The 16953-nt window shown below is 42.6% G+C and overlaps 1 long non-coding RNA gene across 1 annotated transcript; it reads left to right on the forward strand.

Moving 5' to 3' along the window:
- The first annotated feature begins 6067 nt into the window (after positions 1–6067).
- On the forward strand, positions 6068–15506 carry LOC142830036 (uncharacterized). The gene is made up of 3 exons (XR_012905051.1): positions 6068–6608; positions 7696–7778; positions 15145–15506. It is a non-coding gene; the product is annotated as an uncharacterized LOC142830036 (long non-coding RNA).
- The last annotated feature ends 1447 nt before the right edge of the window (positions 15507–16953 follow it).

The following is a 16953-nucleotide window of genomic DNA, read 5'->3' on the forward strand; positions in this document are numbered from 1 at the left end:
TAATGAATGAATGAATGATGAGCAGAAAAGGTTTCTAGCCAGCTAACAGTCAACTTCATTCATGCTAATTGTTTGAGGGGATTGAAAATTACTTAGCAACCACTTCAGTAAATGATGGGGAAGACACAACAGAGCAGTTTCATAACTAATAAAGCAAACATCATTAAAGCCTTTCTGCTGATCATACTTTCTGGTTCTGTGTGAGTGACCTGAACAAATAGTACATGCACTGCATTAATAATGTATCCGCCCCCCCCAAAAAAACACCATTGACTTTCTCCTGCTGTGAGAAATGAGTTGGCAGACACTTCTGACTCCTGTAGAAAATATTAGCAATCTGCACTGAAAAATATTTGAACATAAATTGTTTTTAAACAGAAAGATAAAATATCCAGGTAAATAAAATTATAGGGTAGCTCCGAGGGTGCTTATTGAAAGTGACTACTAATAGAGACCAAATGCTCACCAGGCACAAAACAGTGTTGCACTTCTGAAGTCTATGGAGTTATATCAAATAACACCTGCCGTGGATTTAGCCTTGGAATGCTCTGTTCATAAGTAATAAGAGGGTATTACCTTTTAAAAGTGCAAAGAACATTTAAAGTGATATGATAAAAGATCTTCAAACACTCTGAGATCAGATCCATTAATACAATTATTTGTTTACCATCATATGCACACACTGGCTTTGTTCATACAGTGTTGCTCATGATGGCTAACCTCTGAGCTGTTTTTGTATGTGTGCCAGAGTCATTTGCTTTGACAAAGGAAATGGCTTTTTGTAAAGGCAAATTCACTGAAGAATTTCCTAAATTTAGTTTAACTCTCATGTGGTGTCCATCCAGACAGGGCAAATAACACATCAGTTATATACGAGACGATTATTATATTATTACAGTATAGTTTTTAAGGAGAAGAATTATTAAATGCCTATTAAATATCTATTAAACAGAGGTATTAGTCTGTTATTGAACATAGGCACTCAGATACCACAGTGTGGGCAATGAATGATAACCTTGATAAGTAGGTTAAAACTCACCAATAAAAAGAGAAGACAAATCTAATTTGCACAATATACATTATTCACACATTTAGTTAATGACAATATTGACACGTATAAACTCACCTTACACATTTCAACACCTTTAACTCTGACCTTCAAAACAAATAGTACTGATAGTTGATAGATGTTTGGCTACATGTGTTCCCTCCACATGCTGTCCTAGCTCTGCATAGGTAGCTGGCACAGCAGACATCAACCAAACCACCCAATCCCCACAAGATCTGTCAAGGTGCAAAGTAGGGATGTAAGCAAGTAGTTGTCTAATCGGTAAGCCTAGGCTTATTGGTTAGTTGAGTCAACTACTCGCATTCCCCCCACCCAGAGACAGCAAGGGTGGGGGGGAGGGAGACAGGAGCTAGGGTTTCTACATGCCTGCTCAGTAGGGTTGCCAACTATCAAAGGCCCTTGTCCCAACCCCAGCCCCAACTCTTCTCTGAGGCCCCACCCCGCTGATCACTCCATCCTCATTCTCTCCCACCCTCACTCATTTTCACTAGGCTAGGGCAGAGGGCTGGGGTGCAGAAGGTGGTGCAGGCTCTGGCAGGGAGTTTGGTAGAAGGATGCCAGGCTCTAGGATGGGGCTGCAGTGTTGTATGTTGGGTGCAGGCTCTGGGAGAGAATTTGGGTGCATGCTCTGGGCTGGGGCAGGGGATGAGGGTGCAGGAGAAGGTGCATGGTCGAGACTCTGGGAAGGAATTTGTGTATGGGAGGGAATGCCAGGTTCTAGGCTGGAGCAAGAAGTTGGGGTGTGGGAGGAGTGTGGGCTCAGGGAGGGAGTTTGAGTTTAGGAGGGGATCAGGGTTGAGACAGGGTTGGGACATTTGATTTGCAGGAAGAAGACATGGGGTGGGCTCAGGGAAAAAGTTTGGGTGCAGGCTCTGGGCTGGGGCAGAGGATTGGAGTTCAGGAGGATATCATGGGGTCAGAATTTACCTCAGGTAGCTCCTGTGACCAGCACACTTCTCTGGTAGCATCTCCATGCACCGCTGCCTTGAGGAACTGCCCCCTCAGCTGTCACTGGCCACAATTCCTGGCCAATGGGAGCTGTGGAGTCAGTGCTCAGGACAGGGGCAGCATGCAGAGATACCACCTCCTTCTCCCCCTGTCAAAGACTACAGGGATGTGTTGGCCACTTCTGGGTGCAGTGCAGAGGAAGGGCAGGCAGGAGGCCTGCCTTAGCCCTGTTGCACTGCCAACCGTGATCCTGGGTTCTTTAAATCGTCTACGCTCCTGAAGGCTTGTCTACAATACAACTGTCATGCTGTTTGGTGAACATGAGGATGAAAGGATGGAAATGCATCTAGAGCATCTACATTTGTGTTGAGCATCATATGAAAGTCTCTTTTCTTCCTTCTCCCTAATGCCATAATAATGATAGGACATGTGTTTGTGTTGTAAAAAGTCCCATTACCAATTAGTTTCAGTGACTCATTTGTAAGTGGACAGGAGGATATCAAAGAGATTCTTTGCTTTTATGTAGAAACAGCTGGCATTAATTTTCAAACTGAGAATTACATGCAAGCAAGAGAAGTGAGAAACCCTTGGTGAGTACAAAGGGAGAATTTTTGTAGTGCATTTTAATACAGCTTAAAGAAGCATTAACAATCTAGAGGTCTTCTTTTACTCAGGCACTAGTTGCACACATGTGGATCCTCTGCACTCACTCTATACCAGGAGTAAGGTGGGGGAAGGAGAGGAGAGTGAGAATTGCCAAATAGCCTACGCTGGCATTAATACCAAGAAAAATTATTGATCTGTTCCATAATAATCCCCAACAACAGTATCCATGAAAGCTACGGGTGCATCCCATTCTCTCCCAAACTAAACTATAGGCACACATAAATGAAACAACAGTTTCTTATCTTCACCATTTTATCTACTACATCGGGGTGGGCAATAATTTTAGAAGGGGGACACTTCACAGATTTCAAAAGTGGCCATGGACCAACCCGGAAGGGGCCTCGGGTGGAAGGGGTGGGGTTGAGGACTACCCTGCTGGGAGCTTTGCTTGGCCTGGGGTCCCTGCCACCTGACTTCTGGCCAATGGAAGAGACCTGGAGCAGATGGGAGGATGCTGGGGGCTAACCTCCTCCCAGAGTTGTCCGGGGTGGAGGCTTAGAATTCATATAACATGGCTGGCAGCTCCTGGACCCACTGCTAACCTGCTGCCTGGCAGGCATAAGCCCTTGGAATAGACGCAGTTGAAAGGGCTTGTGCCTCCTGGGCAGCTCCCAGGCAAAGGGCCAGTGGGACTGAGAGCTGAGAGCCCTTTCATCTGTTTCCATTTAAAGGGCTTGCGTCTGCTGGGTGGCTGCCAGGCAACGCAGCTGCCCAGCAAGTGCGAGCCCCTTAAATAGAAGCAGTTGAAAGAGCTCATGCGTCTCCGGCTCCCAGGCAACGCAGTAGGGCAGGGATCAGCAACTTTCAGAGGTGGAGTGCCGAGATTTGACTTATTCGCCACTATGTACGGGTCCGAGTGCCAGTGATACTTTTTACAGTCAATAATAGTCCTATTGACAGCAGCTTCATTAATAAATAAATAAAGACGCAGACCTTACCTTTTAGTGCAGGGGTCAGCAACTTTTCAGAAGTGGCGTACTGAGATTTAGCTTAGTCATGGATCTGTGTGCTGGGGAAGGAAGGGGAGGCAAGGGCAGGGCAGCCTGGGTACGGTGACCTTATTTTCTGAACCTGCTACAGCTATTGACAATGGTTTAATTTAAATTATGAAAGAGATCAAGCATTTCAACTTTCTCATGTTAGTTTATCAAACTTAATTTTAAATAAAGTAAAATATTCTGTCCAGCACAAAAGGTTTCAATGTTTTCTGTATTTATGGCAGGGGTGGGGAATCCTTTTTTGGTCTGGGGTCACTGACCAGTGGCGTAGTGAGGGCGGCCGGGTGGGGGGGCAGTTGCAAAAAAATGCTAGGGGAGTACCAATTTAGTTCACCTCCATTCCCCCATCATCCCTCGGCTGGCTTGCTCCTCCTCCGCCTGCCGGAAGTGGCTGGGGCCTCCTCCCCACCTCTCTGCCCCCAGCCCTACCCTCCTCCATCTCTGTTGGCAGGTTAGGGCATGCAGGGGTCATTCAGGGGCTCAACCCCAAACTGGAGGGGGCAGAGAAAGACATGGTATAAGCGCCTCCCCTGCTTCCCGTGTTTGGGATCAGCCGTGCACCAGGTTCGGGGCTCCGCCGCACGGTGGTGAGGGTGTGTGCAGATTTTGCCTTTGCCCCCGGGCGCATAACACCCTCACTATGCCACTGTCACTGACCCACAGAAAAAATCAGTTGGGGACCACACAAGTGAGAAGCAAAAAACTCCTCCAAAACCCCCCAACACTCAGTGATGTGGCCCCAAGTGAGACACCTCACTCCTCTGGTGCCCCAGCTATGAGGTGAGGGGAAGGGAGGGACAGGGGGGAACTGCAGTTCAGGGTGTCCCATAGACCAGATTTACTTTTCTGGAGTTCCAGAGATAATGAATTTTATGGACCTCCTCAGGCTCTGGGGTAGGGACAAAAATGTGGGGTACAGTGCGTGAGACAGGGCTTCCAGCAAGTAGGACAGGGATGTGGTACAGGATCTAGGAGAGAGCTAGAGTGCAGAAGCAGGCTGGGCGTAGGCTGTCTGACCAAGTGGTGGGAGCAGGAACAAGGGAAAGTTCAGTGTGTGGTCAGGAGAGAGGGTGCAGGAGCAACGTGGATGAATGAGCAGGGTGGGGTATCTGGCCAGGAGAAAGTGTGCAGGAACAAGGGAGGGTGTCGGAGCAAGCTGGGAGTACTGGGTCTTGAGGGGGGAGGGAAGTGAGAGAATTCGGGTGGGAGGTCTGGGCATGAGAGGGGACCTTAGCTGGCTTTGTGCCCCCTTACAGCAACGGCTGTGGTCATGCTGTCCCAAGCGCCCATTGCTGCAGTGGCCATGCAGTCAGGGGCAGGCCCAGAGGCACCACGGCTGCGTGGCCACCCAGTCCAGGGCTGGCCCTGGAGGCGCCGCTGCCATGTAGCCACAAAATCCAGAGCTGGCCCCAGAGGCTGGAGGTGCTGCTGCCACAACCATGCATCCCCAGACCACGTGGCCACATGGCAGCAGCACCTCCAGCCTCCGGGACCAGCCCTGGACCACGTGGACGTGTCACCTCCAGTGCCTGCCGAGGCATTGCTGAAAAGCCTGAGCCCCAGTGCTGCCTCTTCCCACTGCAGCCTAACCTGCTGCAGGGAGGAAGGAAAGCTCTCCAGCAGCTGCATGTGGGAGGAGGGCCAGGGCTGAGCTCCTTCCCCCGTGCTGCTGAAAATCAGCATGTGTGCCATAGGCTGCCAACCCCCACGCTAGGGGGCAGGCCCTGGCACTGCCTCGCAGGCCGGATCAAACCCCTAGGTGAGCCAGAGTGGGCCCGCTGAGAGGCTTTTGCCCACCCCTGTACTACATGTTGTTGCTGCAGAGAATTTACTTTACACTGGAAGGTGCAGCGAGCCAACGTTTTACAGCTATCAGTAATAAAGGCAAATTTGTCATTTATTTTCCTGTTCATAAGAGCCATCCATAAATTGTTGTACTCTTATCCAGAAACACACATCTCTCTCTCTCTCTCTCTCCAGTTACCATACAGCTCTGACTCTCCAGGAATTTCATGAGGTCCTAACCCTCATCATGTTTGCCCAAAGGATACCTTCAAGAGTTAGTTAACAGTTAATGCCTATTACGCCCGCTCTCTATTTTTGTCTGTCTTTGGCCATTTTCTCCAGTGTGTCCTAGTTGTAATTCATTCTCTTCATATCTGCCTCAACAGTACACCTCCATGTTGTCTTGGGTCTCCCACATTTTCATCGTCCTTCAGGCATCCAGTGAAGTGCTTTCTCATCATGTGCCCTATCCATCTCCAGTGTCTTCTCATAATGATAGTAGTCATGTCCTCCTGGTGGCATCGCAGGAGCAGGTCGTGGATGGAGATTGTTTTTGGCCAAAAGATGTAAAGTATCTTACGAAGGCTAGTGGTGTGAAAGGATGAGAGCTTGGCACAGTTGCACTCTGTCATCCGCCAGCACTCTGAGCCATATAGTAGTGTTGATATAACACAGCTCTGGTACAGCTTAAGTTTGATGTGGACACTGTACTGTGTAGCTCTCCATACATTGTTCATGCTCCTGAGGACATTTCTGGCTTTACTTAGTCTGCTCTGGATGTCGTTCTTGGTGCCTCCATCATAGCGGATGATGCTGCCTAAGTACGTAAAGCTGTCTGTGCTGGGTAAGTCTGCATCATATATCTTGATTGATGCTGGTGAATCTATACTGAGAGTCATAATCTCTGTTTTCTTCTGGCTAACTCTTAGTCCAACCTGGCGACCAAAGGTGCATAAACATTGTGTCTTTTCCTGCATGTGTTGATGGGTATGGAAAAGCAACGCAAGGTCATCCGCAAAGTCAAGGTCCTCCAATGTGGAAAAAGGTGTCCATCTGATACCCCTTGATGCATCTGATGCTGTTCTCTGCATCACCCAGTCGATCACCAAGTTGAATAGTGCAAAGTAGAACCAGCAAGTCAGGTAACTATCATAACCTTATGCATTTATTTTACTTATATGTTGTTTGTATGACAGTTGTGCTTAGAGGCCCTAAATGAGACCAGGCCTTCATTGTGTGAGGTACCGTACAAACAGAGTAGGAGAGAGGTCCTGTTCCCAAATGCTTAAATCAAAATAGACAAGGCAGACAGAGGGTGGAAAGGAAAATGGAGGCTTACAGAAGTGAAGTAACTTGCCCCAGGTGGCTGATCGATTAATCAAACCTAGGCCATCTGACTCCTAGTCCAGTGCTCAGTCCCCTAGAGGATTATGCTGTCTCTTGGAGGTATGTGGTACACTTTTCCCACATCCCTCCAATTTTAGCTGAATCGCCTGGGAATTTAACCTAATCTTTTTCATTCATATAAGCCTCTCAACTGATTTAGTTTCTTCTATGCATCTCCATGTGGCTGTGATTTCATGACTCTAAACCCATGTTCTTCTCTTATATAGCACTTGTTTCTACTTTGTCTCCTCCTGCAACCTCATTTTCCTCTGTAGGAAAGAGCCTTCCCATGACTCTTCCCTTCAGTGATTTCCTAGATCTTATCCAGTCCTTAACACAGATCTTTTCTTTCCTGCCTTATGATTAGCTTTAATTTATTCACTACCAAACCTCTCTTGGCCCTTGTTTCCTGTCATTTATATAGCACATTGTACACTCTTGTATTTACTCTTATATGGCATTTTGAGGTAAAGTTGATGTGGAAGTTGCTATACAAAATAAAGTTTCTTGCAGTGTGCAATGCCATCATTGACCACTAGCTTTTCTGGTAGATGAAGAACTGTGTAGGCCCTGGGTTACCCTGGCAGGAATGTACTGTGACGATTTTTACGGTTTGCCGAGGTATGCAATTTGTGGAATACTCTTGTGTCATTCACAGTTGGCAGCGTGTAGGCTGCTGCCAAAAGCTGGCTATTGTCTTCCTTCCTAAAGTATTACTGTTTAACACTGCAGCACAATGCTATTTTCAGCTCCTTGACAAGATGATTATAATGTAAAGTTGTGCTGCGTGACCAACATACTAGGTGTTCACTATTCTAACTCTGCTTTTTAATACTTTTGCAGTGAAGGAATGACGCGAGGAGGAAGCAGAGCAAGGAGGATTGCAAAGAGCAGGTCAGACTGGATTGTTGGTTTTGTTGCTGGGGGTAAGTACTACTTAGTTCATTCTGTTATCTACTCTAGCATCCAAGCAATTTCCATTTAGAAGAGTAATATTAACCCATAATTTAATGCGATTAGATATGGATTTTTGAAAGTTGATTTAGTGCTTGTGAAAGATCCAGATTGGCAGTGCTGGACGTTGAAATTATCAATCCAGAGACCTGATACTGCATGGGCCGAAGCAAAGCAAGCTCCTTGATGCTGCCTTTCCAGTTCCTCTTGCCTACCAATCTGGAGAAACCACCTTCAGGATGTTGATCAGTCTCCATTCCCATTCAGCCTTTAGCCTCCCTGTCAAGTCTTTAAAAAAGGTTGGGAAGCAATGACGGTGATAGTAGTTTTGTTCATGATTTCAGTCGGAATTTGAGTAAGACCTAAACCACTATTCCTGTGGCAGACACACTTATATGAGACCCAATAAATAGCTATGTCATGCACACATAGCTATTATAAAAAAGCCCAGCTTCTCTCTAAATCTGGAGTGTACTTACTACACTGAAGCAGATATAATACCCTAAGAGGTCTATGTAAGAAAGGTGCTACAGAAGAGCTAAGTATTATTACTGCAAAGAGCACTGATAAAGATTCAAATGCCCCTAATATTTCCTTTGTCTTGTCGGTATAGTTCTCTTCTCCCTGATTCATTGCCTGATTCATTGACATAGTGATGTCGTCAAGCACTCGTTTATAAAGTTTAAGACATCCAGTCAGACAACTGCAATCATAGCATCTGATTATGGTACCAAATACACAGCTCAAAATACAATTTCAAAATATCAAATATTCAAAAGAATATTCACTACAATTTCTGAGTGATCCATAGATGCAAATATATTTCCTGTATTCATAGATTTTTAAGGCCCAAAGGTACCATCATGGTCATGTAGTCTAAATTTTGAGCTTAACACAAGTCATAGAATTTCACCCAGCAATTTGTGCATCCAAATCAGTAACTTATGCTTAAGCTAGAACATACTTAAAATTATACAACAAACCATGATAAACATATTTGCAAAACTAATTAGTTAAAGAAACAATTAGGCAAACAGGAAAAATTTGTAAGCTAATTTGGCAGAGCTGGCCCAAGTATTTTGGCCATCACTTGTTATGGAATAGTCTCAGTTCCTATCATCTGGGGCTTTGAAAATTAAACAGGATCTAAAACGAGAAAATATATTGTAGGGGACAAAATCTGTATTGGCAAGGAAGTGAACTAGAGAATCTAAAAATCTCTCTCACACACACACTGGGGTAGTAATCATATAGCCCAATGTCAATACATTGTATTCCAGTGCATGAAAACTTATACACAAATAAATTTATTAGTCTTTAAGGTGCCACAGGATTCCTTGTTATTTTTACTTAAATAGACTAACTCAGCTATCCCTGTGAAACTTTCAACTATATGGCACAAAAGAAAAAATATTTTCCACTTAAAAGCAATAGCATCCACTAAATTACACCCAAAGGACTATGCCAGAGAGCAAACCCAGGTTATTAACCTGGAATATCAATCTTGAACCTCAGACTCAAGCTCTTTCAGAAGTGTAGTGTTCTTATCCTACTTTATTAAAAGGATCAATAAAATCAGAGATCCCAAAGGGTGCATCGACACAGCAGGGCTAAACTCGAAATAAGTTACACAAATGGAGCTACATCAATTGCGTAGCTTATTTCAAGATAGCTTATTTCGAAATTGGGAGCATCTACACAGCACTTATTTTGAAATATAGCACTCTTCCTCTGACTTCCCTTATTCCTCATACAATGAGGCTGTGTCTACACTGGCATGAATATCCGGAAATGCTTAAAACGGAATACTATTCCGTTTTCAGTTTTTCTAGAAAAGTAGCTTCTACATTGGCAGGCTGCTTTTCCGGAAAAGCCCTTTTTCCGGAAAAGCATCTGTGGCCAATGTAGACGCGCTTTTCCGGAAAAGACTACTGGGCTGTCTACACTGGCCCTTTTCCGGAACAGTGTTCCGGAATAAGGACTTATGCCCGAGTGGAAGCAGCATAGGTTTTCCGGAATAGTGGCTGATTTTGTACAGTAGAGCGTCGTTGCTTTTCCGGAAATTCAAGGGCCAGTGTAGACAGCTCGCAGCTTATTCTGGAAAAGCGGCTGATTTTCCGGAAAAAGTGGCCCAGTGTAGACACAGCCTGAGGGTTACAGGAGTCAGAGTAAGAAGTCCTTGAGCTCAAAAGTATTTTGACATTATTTCAAAATAACTGCCTGTTGTGTAGATGCGGACTAAATTATTTCAAAATAATGCTAGTTATTTCAGAATAATGTTGCTGTGTAGATGTACCCTCAGAAAGGATTATGAAAGCCAGGCAGAAACTCATCAAACCTAATAGAATTTGAGTCATTTAATTCACCACTGGTGAATCAGACCCATGCTATAGCTGACTAGGGAAGTCAAGAAGACTGTAGCCCTTGCTAAATAATATCATCAAGTCCTCTTTCAAGGAAAACTCTGCATTCTTTATATGCATGCAGTTAAGCTGCTAATCTTGAAAAAGTCTACACTTGCCACAGATAACCTTATAAACTATCTCCTTAAACCAAGTGGCTAGCCCATATTCTGGGTCAGGTGTTTCTTTGCACTCTCGAACCCTCCCTGGACGTAGTAGGAACAAACAGGAGGCAGGTTTTTTGCTCAGAATTTCCAGCCAGTGTTCTTCCCCAAAGAAATCATTCTCTTGGCTTCCTCCAAGGGCCACACTCATACCATTTTCTTGCTGTTGATTCTCTTTCTTCCTGGTTTCTGATTTCTTTCAGTCACACACAGCTGCAACTGCTGTCAGTCCCCAGGGAAACTTCCACTTATTCTCCTGAAGCTAGGACTTGTCTTCACATAACAGTGCTGCAGCCATACAGCTGCTCTTCTGGAACGCTTCAGTGAAGACATGACTATGCCAACAGGAGAGCTTTTTCTCTTCAGCATAGTTAACGCACCTCTCCAAGAGGTGGTAGCTGTGCATACAGGAGATGCTCTCCTTCAGACAGGGGGATTAGGTTATCATAATTACATTGCTCAGGGGGTGGGAATTTTTCACACCCCTAAGTGATAGACTTATACTGATATAAGTCGGTTGGCTAGACCTGGCCTTAGTTGTTGTTCAGGCTTTTGTATGTGGCCCTTGAGTGGGAGCATCTATGGCTGCATGTGTTTTAATTTTAATTGAGGTATTTTAATTACAAAGGATTTGAATTGCTTCTTCCATTTAACTTGTATGAAGGCTCATAACTTTGCTGGCATGACCATTAGCTTCAGTGAGATTTGTGATTGCTCAAAGATGAAAGATGTGTTTGATGGCAGTTATTAACACCTTCCAACATACCAATATCCTTCCTGAACAAAATCAAGGAAGAGATAACAATCAAACTGCAACAGCATCTACTCTCCAAGTTTTCTTTCAAAAGTTGATCTACAAAGGAGTTGATCTACAAAGGACTGAGAAGCAGGGATCAAGATAGAAAGAGCATTGTGAGAAACAGAGGGTGAAAATAAATGGATTAAAAAGCCCCCCAAAAAATCTATTAGGAAAAGAAAAGAAATAATGAGATTATTCATCTTTATGCACATGTGGTTTAATTATTGTGCAAAGCTTATAAACCATAGTAATAGGTGTCTTAAAAATATGTAAGTACCAGATAACTCCCTTACTAAAACTATGACTAGGATCATATCACTGAAAGAGAAGAAAACTATTCGATCATTTGAAAACTGACAGAACAAGTGTGAAGGAAAAAAAGAGAAACAAATCAATATACTTAAGAGAAATTTGTGAGCATCAAAAGAGATCTGTAGTGTTTTTTGCATGAAATGGAGGGGGTATTTCTCTCAGCAGAAATACATCTCTCCTAATTTTTCATCTTTTTACATCAATGTAGCCACCACTATACCATAATATAATAAATCAGAGTTGTGAACATAAGGCTGGAAGTGTTAAGCAATGTCTATCAGAAATAGTACCCTGGGGAATAACATCATGCTATAGCACAAAATCAGTCATGGCAGCACACCCTCTGTAAATTATAGAGATATTTTAATTAAGGTGTCTGTAGAGACAAGTTGTTCTAGAAGGAATACCTCTACAAAGCAAATTACAGAATCAAAAATGCTGAATTATTGTTTTGTGACACTATTCCAATAAGCATTACCTTCCAGAGATGGAATTTATCCAAAAAGTGATTATAGCAAATTGGATCAACAAAGGGTGTGTCAGCCTGCATGGCTTACCTCAAAATAAGCTACGCAAATTGATCTACATCAATTGCATATCTTATTTCGAAATAGCTTATTTTGAAATTGGGAGTCTCTACACAGCACTTTTTTTTGAAATAGAGCACTCTTCCTCCAACTTCCCTTACTCCTCATACAATGAGGCTACGTCTACACTGGCCCCAAATTCCGGAAAAGGGATGCAAAGCAGGTAAGTCAGCATAGGGAAATCCGCGGGGGATTTAAATATCCCCCGCGGATTTAAATAAACATGTCCGCCGCTTTTTTTCCGGCTTGGGGAAAAGCCGGAAAAAAAGCGTCTAGACTGGCGCAATCCTCCGGAATAAAGCCCTTTTCCGGAGGATCTCTTATTCCTACTTGAAAATATTTGGTCAGTAGTTTCCACTGTCATACTCAGGCAAGAAAACTGGTGGTAGTCTTTAATAGACCTCTCATTCTGGGACTGACCTAAACCCCAACCTATTTCACTAAGCACAACAGGGATGAGGGAATCTAAGGCTCTGTCTGCACTACAGAGCAAAGAGCGGCACAGCTGTACCTATGCAGCTGGGCTACTGTAAGAGGTCCCATGTGGCCACTCTATGCTGATGGGAGAGAGCTTTCCTGTCAAGTGTCAACGTAATTAAAAAACCTACCCCCAACGGGCAGCGGTAGCTAAATTGTCAGGAGATCACCTCCTACAGACAGCACTGATCACACTGATGCTTCTGACTGTGTGACTTATGTCCCTCAGGGGAGTGTTTTATCACACCCCTGGATAACATATTTTATACCATCAAAAGTGCTAGTGTAGACATAGCCTAACAATACAGTATACAGAGAGAGACATCATTAAGGGAATCCATAAGTTCTAATAAATTCCCAATACTGTCAGTTTAGGCCTTAGTTACTGCACATTATTCAAACCCTGGCTCCGACTACAGGATTGCTAATTTGCTCATGGGCTTTTCTATGGTACTTATCACTGTAATAGTGCTCCACAAACAATTTGTTTTCACAATACTTCATTCATTCCACAAAACAAATAAACAAAGATCCACGCTGCCTGAGGCAGGCAACCAGCACAGAAAAATTCAGCCCAAGGAGACATTTTACAAAATTATAAGCAACTGAAAACAGGGGCTTGTAATGGAAAGTGTTGGGAATTTGTAATTGTAGACAACTCTACCACCTTTACCTATAAAATATATGAGAACGGGTTTGCATGCATTTATGAGCTCTAGCGAATATGTGTTTGATGAGTTTGTACAGGTGGGCTAATCCATCATGCCTAAAAGCAGGACTGAAGGCATACTTATTTCAGGTGACCTTACCAAGCAAACCCAATTTGTTGCATTGCATTGGTTACCAGCAGCCACAAACTCATTCCAGATCATCATAGAGAGTAAGTTCCTATAAAGCATTGGTGAAAATTTGCTATACCAATAAAATGTGGATCATGCCACTACAGATTCACAAAGGTAAGTCAAACTTCAACTAACACTGATTCTGGAACAGACAAGGAAGGTGAGGTAATATCTTGGATGGGGCCAAATTCTGTTGGCGAGAGATGCAAACTTTCAAGCTTACACAGAGCTCTTCTTCAGGTCTGGGAAAACTTTGAGTATGTTTCCTAAATCTGAGGAAGAGCTCTTTGTTAGCTCAAAAGCTTGTCTCTCACCACCAGAAGCTGATTGAATAAAAGATATTACCTCACCCACCTTATCTCTCTCATATCCTGGGATCAATACATCTGTTTGGAATACATTTATGGTTCACACACATTTATGACTATTGTTTCCGCTTTCTTATATAGGAATGAATCAGTACATGATCAGCTTCTCAGACAGAGTGATATGAAAAGAGTATCAATGTAAGAGAGACAGACCTATCAGAATAAAGGCAAAAGGACTGATAAGGCTTTCAGCATCTCACAATGGGAGGGAACAATAATATGTTTTTTGTTAGCACTTCTCCTTGGATTTATATTGCAGTCTGCATTTCACTAGGACAAAACCTTTTTCAGTATAACACATAATAAAAAATATTTCCTAGCATCTGTGGTTACAGCAAATAGATGAGTCTGGAAAAAATAATTGAAACCAACCATTTTTAAATATCATCATGTTGCAGATTCCATTATATTGTGGATTTGAAATTTTTCCTTATATTTTAATGCAGGCTGAACCTCTCTAATCCAGAACTCTCTTGTCCAGAAATATCCATCATCTAGAATGATTTTAGTTAGCCAGATGTCCACTTTTCATAGGTGTAGCCAAGTTTCCTGTGGTCCACTAAAGTTTGTTTATAGCCACCAGTCCTAGCTCTCAGTGTTCTGTGCTGTTATTTAGCTCTAATTTACCTCTAAATATCCTCTAATAGCACAATAAGCAGTGGAAGTGTTGGTAATGCTGCTACACAATATTGACCTCCCATGGACCAGAAAATTCTCTCGTTCAGAACCGGTCAGGTCCCGAGAGTTCTGGAATACAGAGGTTCAAGCTATACTGTCAAAATTACATTCCTAATAGGATCCGTTTAAAGTACTATCATCAGATTAATGTCCTCTCTAGAGATGAGTGAACAATGCAAATGATTTATTAGTGAATATTTGAAACAAATTAAAAGCAAAGACAAATTTAACTAAATAAGAAATTACCCAAACCTATGTGTACTACTGTTACCAAGCTTTCCTTCTGAAGGTGTGAAAAATTAATTATCTTCCATTCATTATTCCATACTTTTTTATTTCCTGGTTCCAAAAATAATGTGAACCAAACCTGATGGGAATTTTTCAGACAAAAAGTGGTGGCTTTTAAACACAACATTTTGTGAAAAATGTAACTTCTTAAAACACTTTTTTCCACAAAAATTGTCATGATATTTTAATCAGATTTTTTACTGAAATCATTATCACAAGTCATTACAATTATCAACAATTGTTTCAATGATATTTTCAATAATAATATTATGTTTTAAATACATGTTAAGAAATTTCATTCATTTCAAATTCCACTAAATGAAAACAACTTTGATTTTTTAAATATATTTTTCACCAGCTCTGATGTGAAGCTTAATTGTCAAAACACAGTTACCCAGGTTGTTTTTGTGATTATTTCTAGCCAATCCAGAAGCAAGAGAATTTCTCACAAAATATTGTTCTTGTGAGATCTCCAGTCTAGTTTGAAACTGAAGAAGTGTGGACAGATTGGAAAAGGTATGAATAAGCATTTGGATATTTTTTTTCTAATATAAAGTGAATCTTTTGGAGATTACACAGCTTTAGAACTTTCCTCCCTTTTAATACTTTGTGTAAATACGCTATTGAGAGAGCTGTCAATAGAATTATCATGGCAAGACATTGATAGTAGCAAGCAAAATATGTAAGATTTGGCCACAATTATCTCAGAGATACATAATCTTCACAGGTTTGTTGGTTGGCTAACTGTACTAGCTTGGATTCATTCACTGACTAGTAATTGGTTCATAATGATATTTTTATGGGCTGAATAACTGACAATTAGTCAGTAGTGGAAAGAACAATGCAGTCATGCTGGGAAACAGGAAACAGCACTGTTTTAGGCAATCGCTCAGCAAAATGTGTGCCTCCAGGCTTATTCATGGGGAGTATATCACCATGAAATAAGACTGAAGCTTTTCAGGCAGACATGCAGTGGCTTGCTAGAGGGTCATATGAGAACAAATATGGGGGAGGCAGCTAGAAGAGAAGAAAAGACATAGTGAAACCCATTTTACAATGTGAAAATTCCAAATGCCCTTCTTTCCCAGAATGTAAACCTGAACCATAAGTGCTGGCTCTATGGATGCTCCAACCGTGGCACACCCACCAGCAGCCCCGTATCAGCATCTTACATAAGAACATAAGAACGGTCATACTAGGTCAGACCAAAAGTCCATCTAGCCCACTATCCAGTCTGCCAACAGTGGCCAATACCGGATGTCCCAGAGGGCGGGACAGGTAATCCTCATGTGATCCCTCCTCTGTCACCCATCTCCAGAGAAACAGAGGCTAGGGACACCATTCCTACCCACTCTGGCTAATAGCCATTGATGGACCTAACCTCTATGAATCTATCTAGCTCTTTTTTGAAGCCTGTTAAAGTCCTAGCCTTCACCACATCCTCTGGCAAGGAGTTCCACAGGTTGACTGTGTGCTGAGTGAAGAAAAACTTCCTTTTGTTTGTTTTAAACCTGCTGCCTATTTATTTCATTTGGTGACCCTTAGTTCTTACATTGTGGGAATAAGTACATAACTATTCTTTATTCACTTTTTTAGACACCAATCATGATTTTATAGACCTTTATCATATCCCCCCTTAGTCTCCTCTTTTCTAAACTGAAAAGTCCATGTCTTTTTAATCTCTCTTCATATGGGACTCGTTCCAAACTCCTAATCATTTGTGTTGCTCTTTTCTGAAAATTTTCTAATGCCAATATATCTTTTTTGAGATGAGGCAACCACATCTGTACGCACTATTCAAGATGTGGGCATACCATGATTTTATATAGCGGCAATAAGATATTCTCTGTCTTATTCTCTATCCCTATTTAATGACTCCTAACATTCTATTTGCACTTATGACTGCTGCTGCATACTGAGTGGATGTTTTCAGAGAACTATCCACAATGACTCCCAGATCTCTCTTTTGAGTACTTGTAGCTAAATTAATCCCCATCATGTTGTATATATAGTTGGGATTATTTTTTCCAATGTGCATTACTTTACGGCTACGTCTACACTGGCCCCTTTTCCGGAAGGGGCATGTAAATTTCATGAGTCGTAGTAGGGAAATGCGCGGGGGATTTAAATATCCCCCGCGGCATTTAAATAAAAATGTCCGCCGCTTTTTTCCGGCTTTTAAAAAAGCCGAAAAAGAGCGTCTACACTGGCCCCGATCCTCCGGAAAAAG

The sequence above is a fragment of the Pelodiscus sinensis genome, chromosome 1, assembly GCF_049634645.1.
Source record: "Pelodiscus sinensis isolate JC-2024 chromosome 1, ASM4963464v1, whole genome shotgun sequence".
In the NCBI taxonomy this organism is placed as follows: domain Eukaryota; kingdom Metazoa; phylum Chordata; order Testudines; family Trionychidae; genus Pelodiscus; species Pelodiscus sinensis.